Here is a 9,408-nt window from a genome sequence, read left to right on the forward strand (position 1 = left end):
CCTGCCTTCAAATTATTTTTTACATCACATAAAACTTTGACAGTTAAAAAGCACACCTAAGAAGCCTTTTCGTCTGTCTTCCATCAAAAAATAATAGAAAATGCTAATGTGATGTTAGCTCAGAATTCCTCCATCGGGTCCTTTCTGTCGAGTTGCCTGTTGTTAGGAGCTCTGCCACGTTGAGAGCTTTGCCTTCCTCGGATTCAGGTCGGAGGTCGATTATTTATACGGACTCATATGCTCTGACCTCGAGTGGAAACATTGAAGAGAATAGTTAGTTGAATTCGATGTCGAGTTCATCGAATCATTGGGATTCTTTGACGCGCTTTGAAACTCATAGAAATGTGCGAGATTCGTTCTCCAAGCTCGATCTCTCAAAATGGGTTCTTGAATTAACATATAGTTATCTTGCCTATTTTCGAGCTTTGGCCTTCTTTGTTTCTAAATTTGTTATTTGTTTGTCTCACTATGCAAAACTTTCTTTTTGTTATTTCGGGGTCACCACTGTGATTACCCATTGCTGATCTTCCCCAACATAACCTTGTCATTTCTCTGTGATTTGCCAAATGTGTTATTCTTATTCTTTTTTCTTTCCTAATTGGAATAGAGAGAGAGAAAGATTGAAAGAGGGAGAAAGAAAGACTAAAAATGGAGTAAATAGGCAATTTCGTTCCTGACTTTTGCAAGTTGCATCAATTTCGTCCATAACTTATTTTTTGCATCAATTTCATCCCGACTTTGCACTTTTGCATCAATTTCATCCGTAACTTTTAAGTTACATCAATTTGGTCCTCGACTTTGCACGGTTACATCAACTTAGTCTCTGACTTTGCACAGTTATATCAGTTAGTGCTACAGCTGCATCAATTTGGTCATTGTGTGGGGTGGTTGCATCAATAAGGTCCTAATGCGACATCAATTTGGTCCCTGCCACATCAATTTGGTCCTCGTGCTACATCAAATTAGTCTCTATGCTATTTGTAAATGAATCTAACTAAATCCTGCCCACTTACTGTAGTGGACGGCCTCGTTGGCCCTCGACGCAGCGGAGACGGCTTTCGTCGCCCACGAGCGCAAGTACCTACTCCCCAAGACTGCTGAACCTCGTGTCCAGATCACTGGGAACTTTTCCCCGATCCCCGAGTAGCCAGTGAAGCATTCCCTCCCCATCATCGGGAGGATCCCGTAGGTGTATCCAGGGCATCTACGTCTGGAACATGGCCAACCCGCCCCATGAGCCAGTCGCGGGCCACCATTTCTTCAACAGGGACGGGATGATCCATGCGGTTCGGTTCTTAAGCAGTTCCGCCAGCTATGCTTACCGATTTACCGAGCCTCATCGACTCGTCCGGGAGCGGTCCGCGGGGCGGCCTGTGTTGCCGAAGGCGATCGATGAGCTCCACGGTTACTCGGGAGTCGCCCGACTCGTTCGGAAGCAGTCCGCGGGGCAGCCTATGTTCCCAAAGGCGATCGGTGAGCTCCACGGTTACTCGGGAGTCGTCCGGCTCCTCATGTTCTATGCCCAGGGGCTTTTTTGAGCTCTTTGACCCAACGAAAGGGCTCAATGCCGTGAACGCCGGCCCTGTGTACTTCAACAAGCATTTGCTCTCATTTTCCGAGGACAACCTGCCATATCGTGTCCCAGACAAGAACGCGAAGGATGCCTCTGGGATTAAGTGGATTATAGTCCCCGATTGTTTTTGTTTCCACTTGTGGAATGCGTGGGAGAAGCCCGAGACCGATGAGGTCGTGGTTATCGGGTCATGCGTGACTCCACCTGACTCAATCTTCAATGAGAGCGACGAGAGCTTAAAGAGTGCCTTATTGGAGATCAGGCTAAATCTCAAGATGGGAGAATCAACCCGCAGGCCCATTATCCCCAAGCTGAGCAAGTGAACCTGGAGGCAGGGATGGTGAACCGAAACCAGCTTGGGAGAAAGACCCAGTTTGCTTACTTAGCCCTCATAGAACCGTGGCTTAAAGTCTCTGGATTTGCTAAGGTAGACTTGTCGACCGGAGAGATAAGGAAGTACATCTACAGTTTAGGGGGGGGGGGGCGAGAGAGAGAGTAAAGGAAGAAGAAGAAACGTCTTCAAACGACCGGGAAAAAAGAAGGGGAATGATGATGTAATCAACATTAAGAACGTAAGTGATGTAACGAACATCATTTAATTTTTGGGTTACATCAATTTGTTCAGGCATTACATCAATTCAGTCCCTAAACAAGTTAATGGAACAGTAACGCCGTTTGCCCCTTAGCCACTCGAACTAGATTGATGTAATCGGGGATCAATCTGATGTAGTGCCAAAACTCAAGGATTTGTGTTGTGAAAGTTAAGGACTAAATTGATGTAACTGTGCAAAGTCAATGATTAATTTGATGTAATTGTGTAAAGTCGAGAACCAAATTGATGTAATCAAAAAGTCATGGATGAAATTGATGCAAAAGTGCAAAGTCGGTGACGAAATTGATGCAAAAAATAAGTCAAGAACGAAATTGATGCAACTTGCAAAAATTATGGACGAAATTGCCTATTTACTCCTAAAAAGGGGAAGGAAACAATAAAAAAACGGAAGAGAGAAAAAAGAAAATAGAAAAAAGTAGAAAGCAATAAATAATGTCACATTGCACAATTTCGATCATTTCTTGATGGAAGCTAAACGGAAGGTCTTTGCAGGAAGGCTTCCTCAGGTGTGTTTTCTAACTATTAAAGTTTTATATGATATAAAAAATGATTCGAGTACACGCTTAATGTAAAATTCATCTTTGATATATTTAACACTTTTCTCTTGTTTTCAAAGCTCAAAACTATCGTAAAAAATATGTACATTCTTAGCAGATAATATATATAATATAAATAAGTCAGGACGGACAACTAATTTGGACATTCCGATTAAAACACGAAGGTTATGGGAAGAATTAATGCGTCGTTTCAAATGTACGCACGACCACATGTAACATCTAAGGCTGTTAGTTGAGTTATGATTGGGGGACTACGCGTGTGGATTGTAATATAAAAAGAGAACCTTGGTGGCCTCCCGGAGGCAATGAATTTGGTTATGTGATTGCGATATCGCAACCGATGTTAGTCCTCACCGAATCAAAGAGCGATATTCCTCGAATTTTGCCTTCCAGTAATCTCATTCGATATGCCGTACACTCATTTTATTTCCGATTTTCCGATTGCATGCATGCGTGGGACAATATGTATACATCCGATTCCTCCACACAAAGGTGCACTCCAATCCCGTCTAAAGCAACACGAAGTGATGATGACTAGACTTTCAACTCTAGCTATGTCCAATTACGAAGACGGAAGAACTATAAACATATTGAGAAAAAGTAGCACGAATCCGATGCAACCTGAAATTAATTACGAGGAGAAAATCCATTTTTAAGATATAGTTGGAAACTTAGGATAGTCTGAATATGGAATAATCACATTGATTTTCACAAATCGTTACGTTTGGTTTTAAAGTTGGATTTTAGCTTTAATTGGTTTATAATGGTTGTATTGTTGAATTATGAGAGAACGTATAAAAAATATAATGAATTTTTGAAAGAAAATAATGATTGTATTATTAAATTGTGAAAAAAGTAATTAATAATTAAAAATTAATATTAAAAATTAAATTGAATAATTAAAATAATTGAAAAAAATAATAAAAATTATTATTATTATTTTGTTAAATTTAAAATAAATAAAATAATTATAATAGAATTAAAAACGAATTGTAAAATAAGACGGGTTAACATGTTATATACAATCACAAACATTTCCGTACGTGACATCATGAGACAAATACAACATGATAAAGAGATCTTGGCGCTTCCGGCTTTTTCGGGTAAAGTGGCTCATGTGACAGGTGGGCCGATCTGCATATGCAAAGGTATTCAAAAGGATTATTGCTGAATAATTTCCCATTATTGCTATATATTGTCAATAATGCTTCCCCGCATATATAGTAGCTCCTCTAAAGTGAAAAAGAAATCCAACAGAAAAGGGGAAAAAAAGAGATAAAAGAGGTGCAATTAGTGGCACAAGGAAATCAACAAGTTTTATATTTGATTCTTGTTAATAAGACTATTTATGTATCTCTTTATAACCTTTTATTATTATTATTATTATTATTATTATTATTATTATTTTGTATTATGCATATAGGCCTCATCTCCCTTGCAATAGATAAGTAAGTGACAAAGAAATACCATTTTCCTTTTTTCTTTTAACCTTTTTGAAGTCCTTATTTGATGCATTGGCTTTTATTATATATATATAAAATACGACTTAGATTCAGAGCTTCTAAAGTCCAGTCAATTAACTTTGAGTCATATTTTGTCCTTGTAGGGAGTACGAGAATTCTCGTCATTTGTCTGGTACTCAATTGCATTTGTGCAGTCCATTTGTTTTAGTCATTATACGACGTCCTTAGATATGAGTACGACGTAACGTCGCACTCCAATTCATTGGAGTGGTACTCTTGTTTTATTAATTGGTATACTATGCGAATGACCTGGAGTGCAATGTTGCATCGTACTCGTGACTTGAATGACCTGGAGTGCAATGTTACATTGTACTCGTGACTTGAGACATCGTACAATTATACAAACAAAAGTATTACACAAATAAATTGGAATACGACATGCATAGTACTCTCCCACAAAGGACAAAAAATGACTTAAGATCAAGTGACTTGACTTATTATATGGTTAGTTTCGAGTGATGGTTGAAAAATTTTGTGTAAAGCATCATGATTCTTAATGTTTTCATTAGACCTATAAATCTAGAGTTTTCTTTATATATTTACAATGTGGAATCCAGAATCCTCAACTGGACGCATAGCGTGAATGCGAAGTGTCGCATAATCAACATGCTGGCGCTGAGTTTGGGCCTTTGATACCATTGTAAAGTTTACGCTGAGCCTATAAGTGGTTAAGCTCATATTCAATCTAAAAATTTAAGTCGATAGATGGTAATATCCAATCCTTTTATAATCTAACGTGAGATTCGAAATCTTTAACAATGATATATCACCCACTACAAGAAAAAGGATTTTTGTCACAAAAATTATGATGGAGGATATCCGTCATATTTGTGACAAAACTATGATGGATTCGTGACAAAATAGATGAAAAATATATCTTTTATTAGTTAATGAAGATAAATTTGTGACAAAAAGTCTAGCTGACACAGTAAAAAGGTTGTGATGAACGTATATATGGCAAAAAAAAAGGATCAAATGACAGGTTATATATGGATAGGTTTCCATGGACTGCAAAAGCAAAACCAGAGAAATTACAGCGCACAAGAGCATTATGTGAGAAGATTATGTTCTGAATGTGAATCATTTCCAATAGCTAGGCTATTACTCTCAATTATGATCACATAACATGGCCATTAACTCATTAAACTTTAAAACTTGCCACCTCTTCATTCTGAATTAGGTACGGATTTATGTGAATGAATATGTGACTATTTGATGTGTCTTTATCACATGTATCTTTTCTTACAGTAATTATGGTAAATGTACTATATTTTTTTATGCTTTGTAATATTTCTCTTGATCATTTTACCTTATATCTATTTTTATCATCGGTGGACATTCATTAATTGCTGAGAAAAAAACATTCCATCGAATAAAAGTCTTTAAAGAAAAAATTTCGCAATATGTTATAGTCTCTTAGAGTACTGTTACTTGCTCCATTTCTCATCACGGGATCAGCAGAAGCTCCCATCGTTTCCAGCGCTGGAAGACAGAGGGCAGAGGGGACTGAGAAGACGAAGGAATGGCATTTAATTCTTGGTGGCTCCTATCCCCCCGTTTATGCCCAACTTTTGACATTGACCTCTCCAGTCCTACCCCCATGACATATATATATATATATATATATATTTCGAGTAGAAGGAAGATTTATGTATCTAATATAATTAAATAAAAAATTAATAGAGAATTAAGAATAATCCCAACAAAAAATAAAACTTGGAGTCTTTGAATTTTAGGTGAGAATGTGTGTTACTGCGTTACGTCACCCTTATATAATATATCCATTTAATTCACACACATCTATGGTATAACTACTACTCAACTCCATGCGTTTTCTTTTGATCTCTTGATTTTAACCATTAAACTCCAACATCTAATAGATTATCTAACAAAACGCCTCTTTGGGTCTATCAACTCACTCGATATGGAGAAAGACTGATATATATACGCACATCCTCCATGATTAAAAGGTGCGTACAAGTACATCCTTCTTTTTTATTATAAACGTAGAAGGCCGATATGATCGATGAAATACTATATATGTCTATACTGTGCATGATTAATTATTGATTCGAACTTTTTTGAATCGTACACTCTTCATGAGTTGAATTCATTTCCATGCATGCATTGCCTTTATGAAGAAAATAATGAGAGGGGAAAGGGATAGTAGATGAACTACCAAAAATCAGGTGGCACTCTCTTGTCCGAAAGAAACCCTAATTACTCACCCCCTTTATTTCTTGGTAATTTTCGTACGTTCTTCAACAAATTGTGGACTGAACCGAAAAGTTTTTTTTTATTAGGTCTGAATTTTAATTTTCGAAAGTACAATTGGATCTCGACTAATCTAGTCCGAATCGACCCACTAAGAGATAAAATTCTTCCAACATAAATTTTGTACATTCACAAGAACTCGAATTCGAAATCTCATTCAAATAAAATGATCGTCGAACTGTTTAAATTAATCCACATTGATTACCAATAAAAGTTCATTTGTAGCCCTTCAGTTTATTTGTACTCCCTCCCCTTCTCTGCTTTCCCTCCCTGCATGCATGCATCTTCTAGAAAAAGCTCACTATCAATTAATCATCATGATGACGAATAATAGAATGAACAACATGAGAATATAAGCACAAGCTATATATATATATATATATCCAAGATTAAGATGAGCCCCTTGATGTTATATATGTATATCAATTCCGATGTAACACGGTTTATCTCGACGTGCACATATATAAAAGTGATCAAGATCGCCCATTTGTTCCCGTAAAAATAGAAAAGATATATCAAGATTGCCCATTTAGACTGACTTTGTTATGTGTCTGAAATTAAGGCTTAAAATTGTAAAACGTTTGGAAAATCTATGTTCATGGAACTTTCGGAAAATTTATGTCGTATTTTCGTGTAAGCAGAGATCCGTTCTATTAGATGCTAATTAATTAGTCGAAGCATGTTTCCAACAAAAAATAATTAAAGCAAATAATAACGAAGCATGTTGTCATGAAATTATTTATATATATATATTTATATATATCTATTCATTTTCTTTTCCTCCCATCTCATGGTCATAGAGGGAAAAAAGGAGACCTGCTTTACCTTTGAGGACTTCCTGTTTCTCCCAGCAATGCTGCGGTTTTGTTTTCTTTTTACGTACGGGGGGGGGAGGTTGACGAATTGGACGGTCTTCATCTTTTCACCATTTGATTTGATGAGCTTTTGACTGAACGCACATATTGTACCATTGGTGAATGTATCTAATGTGCAGGTACGTGTGTGTATATATATATATATATATATGCGTGGGCGTGCTTTGATATATATAGTTGTTCTAAATTATTTTCTAAATCTTCAAAGGCATAATAAATCAATAAAATATTACTTGACTGATTAACACTCAAGCATAATACTTGAAAGTGAGAAACTGATTTCGCAGTGATCTCATAACTATCCACTTATAAATATTTTCAATTGGATTTTACTCATTTATAGTGAATGAGTATTAGGGCTGGTAATATTTGATACGACACGATTATACGACACGGAGTTAAACGGGTTTGGGTTGGGTATTTTTGATATTCGGGTTAAACGGGTCCAACCCGTTTAAACACGATTAATAAACGTGTCGTAACGGGTTGAACCCGTGTAACCCGATTATACATGATTAAACCTGTTTATTTAATCGTGTTTAATCGTGTTACTATAATCGTGTAACCCATTAATCCGTTTATCTAACTGAATTTACGAAAATATACTTAGGTTAACCTAATTTCGAAATTTCCTTCCGGACTGCAGTAGGCAGTAGGCTTGAGCTTCCACCCGGTTTCAACTTTCACACCCCCCCTCGTCCTTCATCTTCACGAGTCGAAGCCCTCTGCTCAGACCAGCTGACCAGACGAAGACGAACCCGCGAGCCGCGACCCTCGAGCCCTCGACTGCGACCTCGACTCGACCCCGCGACCCTCAAGCCCTCGATCCTCGAGCCTCGACTCATTTAGTACTGCTTATTAGATATTTTTTTTTATATAAATCGGATAGAGTTCTTCCTTGTTATACATACATACATACATATATATATATGAATATTAGGACATTTGAATTTGGATACTCTACCCAAAACAAAATCGATCCCAGAAGAGTCAAAAGCACTTATTAATTGAAAAATGACAATTACTTAAACTTAGAAGGCAATAATGTGATTATTATGATAACCATGATTTAATTATATACTAGGGAAATGGCCTGCGTCAATGCCGCGGGTAGAAAATTGTCTGTTGATCGTTAGCTAGGATTGGAAATTCTACACGCCAATAACATGTGATAATTCTGTACAGAAAGTCTTTTCTTTCATTCTTTCTAATTATTTTCGCTTAAAAAATGAATTTCACTTCAATGTATTTCTTCAATTCGGAACGTATATAATCTAATGCATAGTTATTTATGTTAGAGATGCATGCGTCTAATTTGCATTTGGTTGACTCAGATATTAAATTATATAAACTGAACGAAATTTAGCACTGAAAAGATATCCAATGAATTAAAAATATTTACTCAATGTATATAATAAATTTGATCACAAATAAACTTGAATTTTCCATTGAAATGGATGGATAAGGGCTGAAGCAAAATAAAATCCCAACTATTATTAGTCATACCGGTAATATTAAGTGTAAATCATACAATATTTTATTTTGAAAATATATAAGCATGGTCGTACTATAAAAAGTACAACGACTAATTAAAAGGGCATATTCTCTCGCGATGTCATTTAGTTTCCAATAATTCTCATAAAAAGAGTCATTTTATTAAATTATACTAAATCGAGTTATTCACCCATGTCACCGTTAATTCGTATTCTCAGGGTTCTTTTTTTATTTATTAAGTTTGTTCTACTACACATGCTTTTTGTAATATAGTTTATTATTTAATTATGTTTATAAATAGCATAACTATTATATTTGATGTGACATTTTTATTATATTATAAAACTATTAAATTTCTTATTTCTAAATCGCTATAACATATATGATAATGGTTTCGTATATAATATGATTTCATAGAAATGTAATGTAAAATCATAGGAACTTTGTAAAGTAGACCGTAAATAAAGAGGAAAAAAAAAGAAATCCATTTCAAAAAATT

At 35.9% G+C, this 9,408-nt stretch overlaps 1 pseudogene; it reads left to right on the plus strand.

Annotated features, from left to right (window-relative positions):
• Positions 1-287: 287 nt before the first annotated feature.
• On the plus strand, positions 288-2,072 carry LOC116204164 (annotated as a pseudogene).
• Positions 2,073-9,408: the final 7,336 nt, after the last annotated feature.

The sequence above is a fragment of the Punica granatum genome, chromosome 4 (genome assembly GCF_007655135.1).
Source record: "Punica granatum isolate Tunisia-2019 chromosome 4, ASM765513v2, whole genome shotgun sequence".
Lineage (NCBI taxonomy): Eukaryota > Viridiplantae > Streptophyta > Magnoliopsida > Myrtales > Lythraceae > Punica > Punica granatum.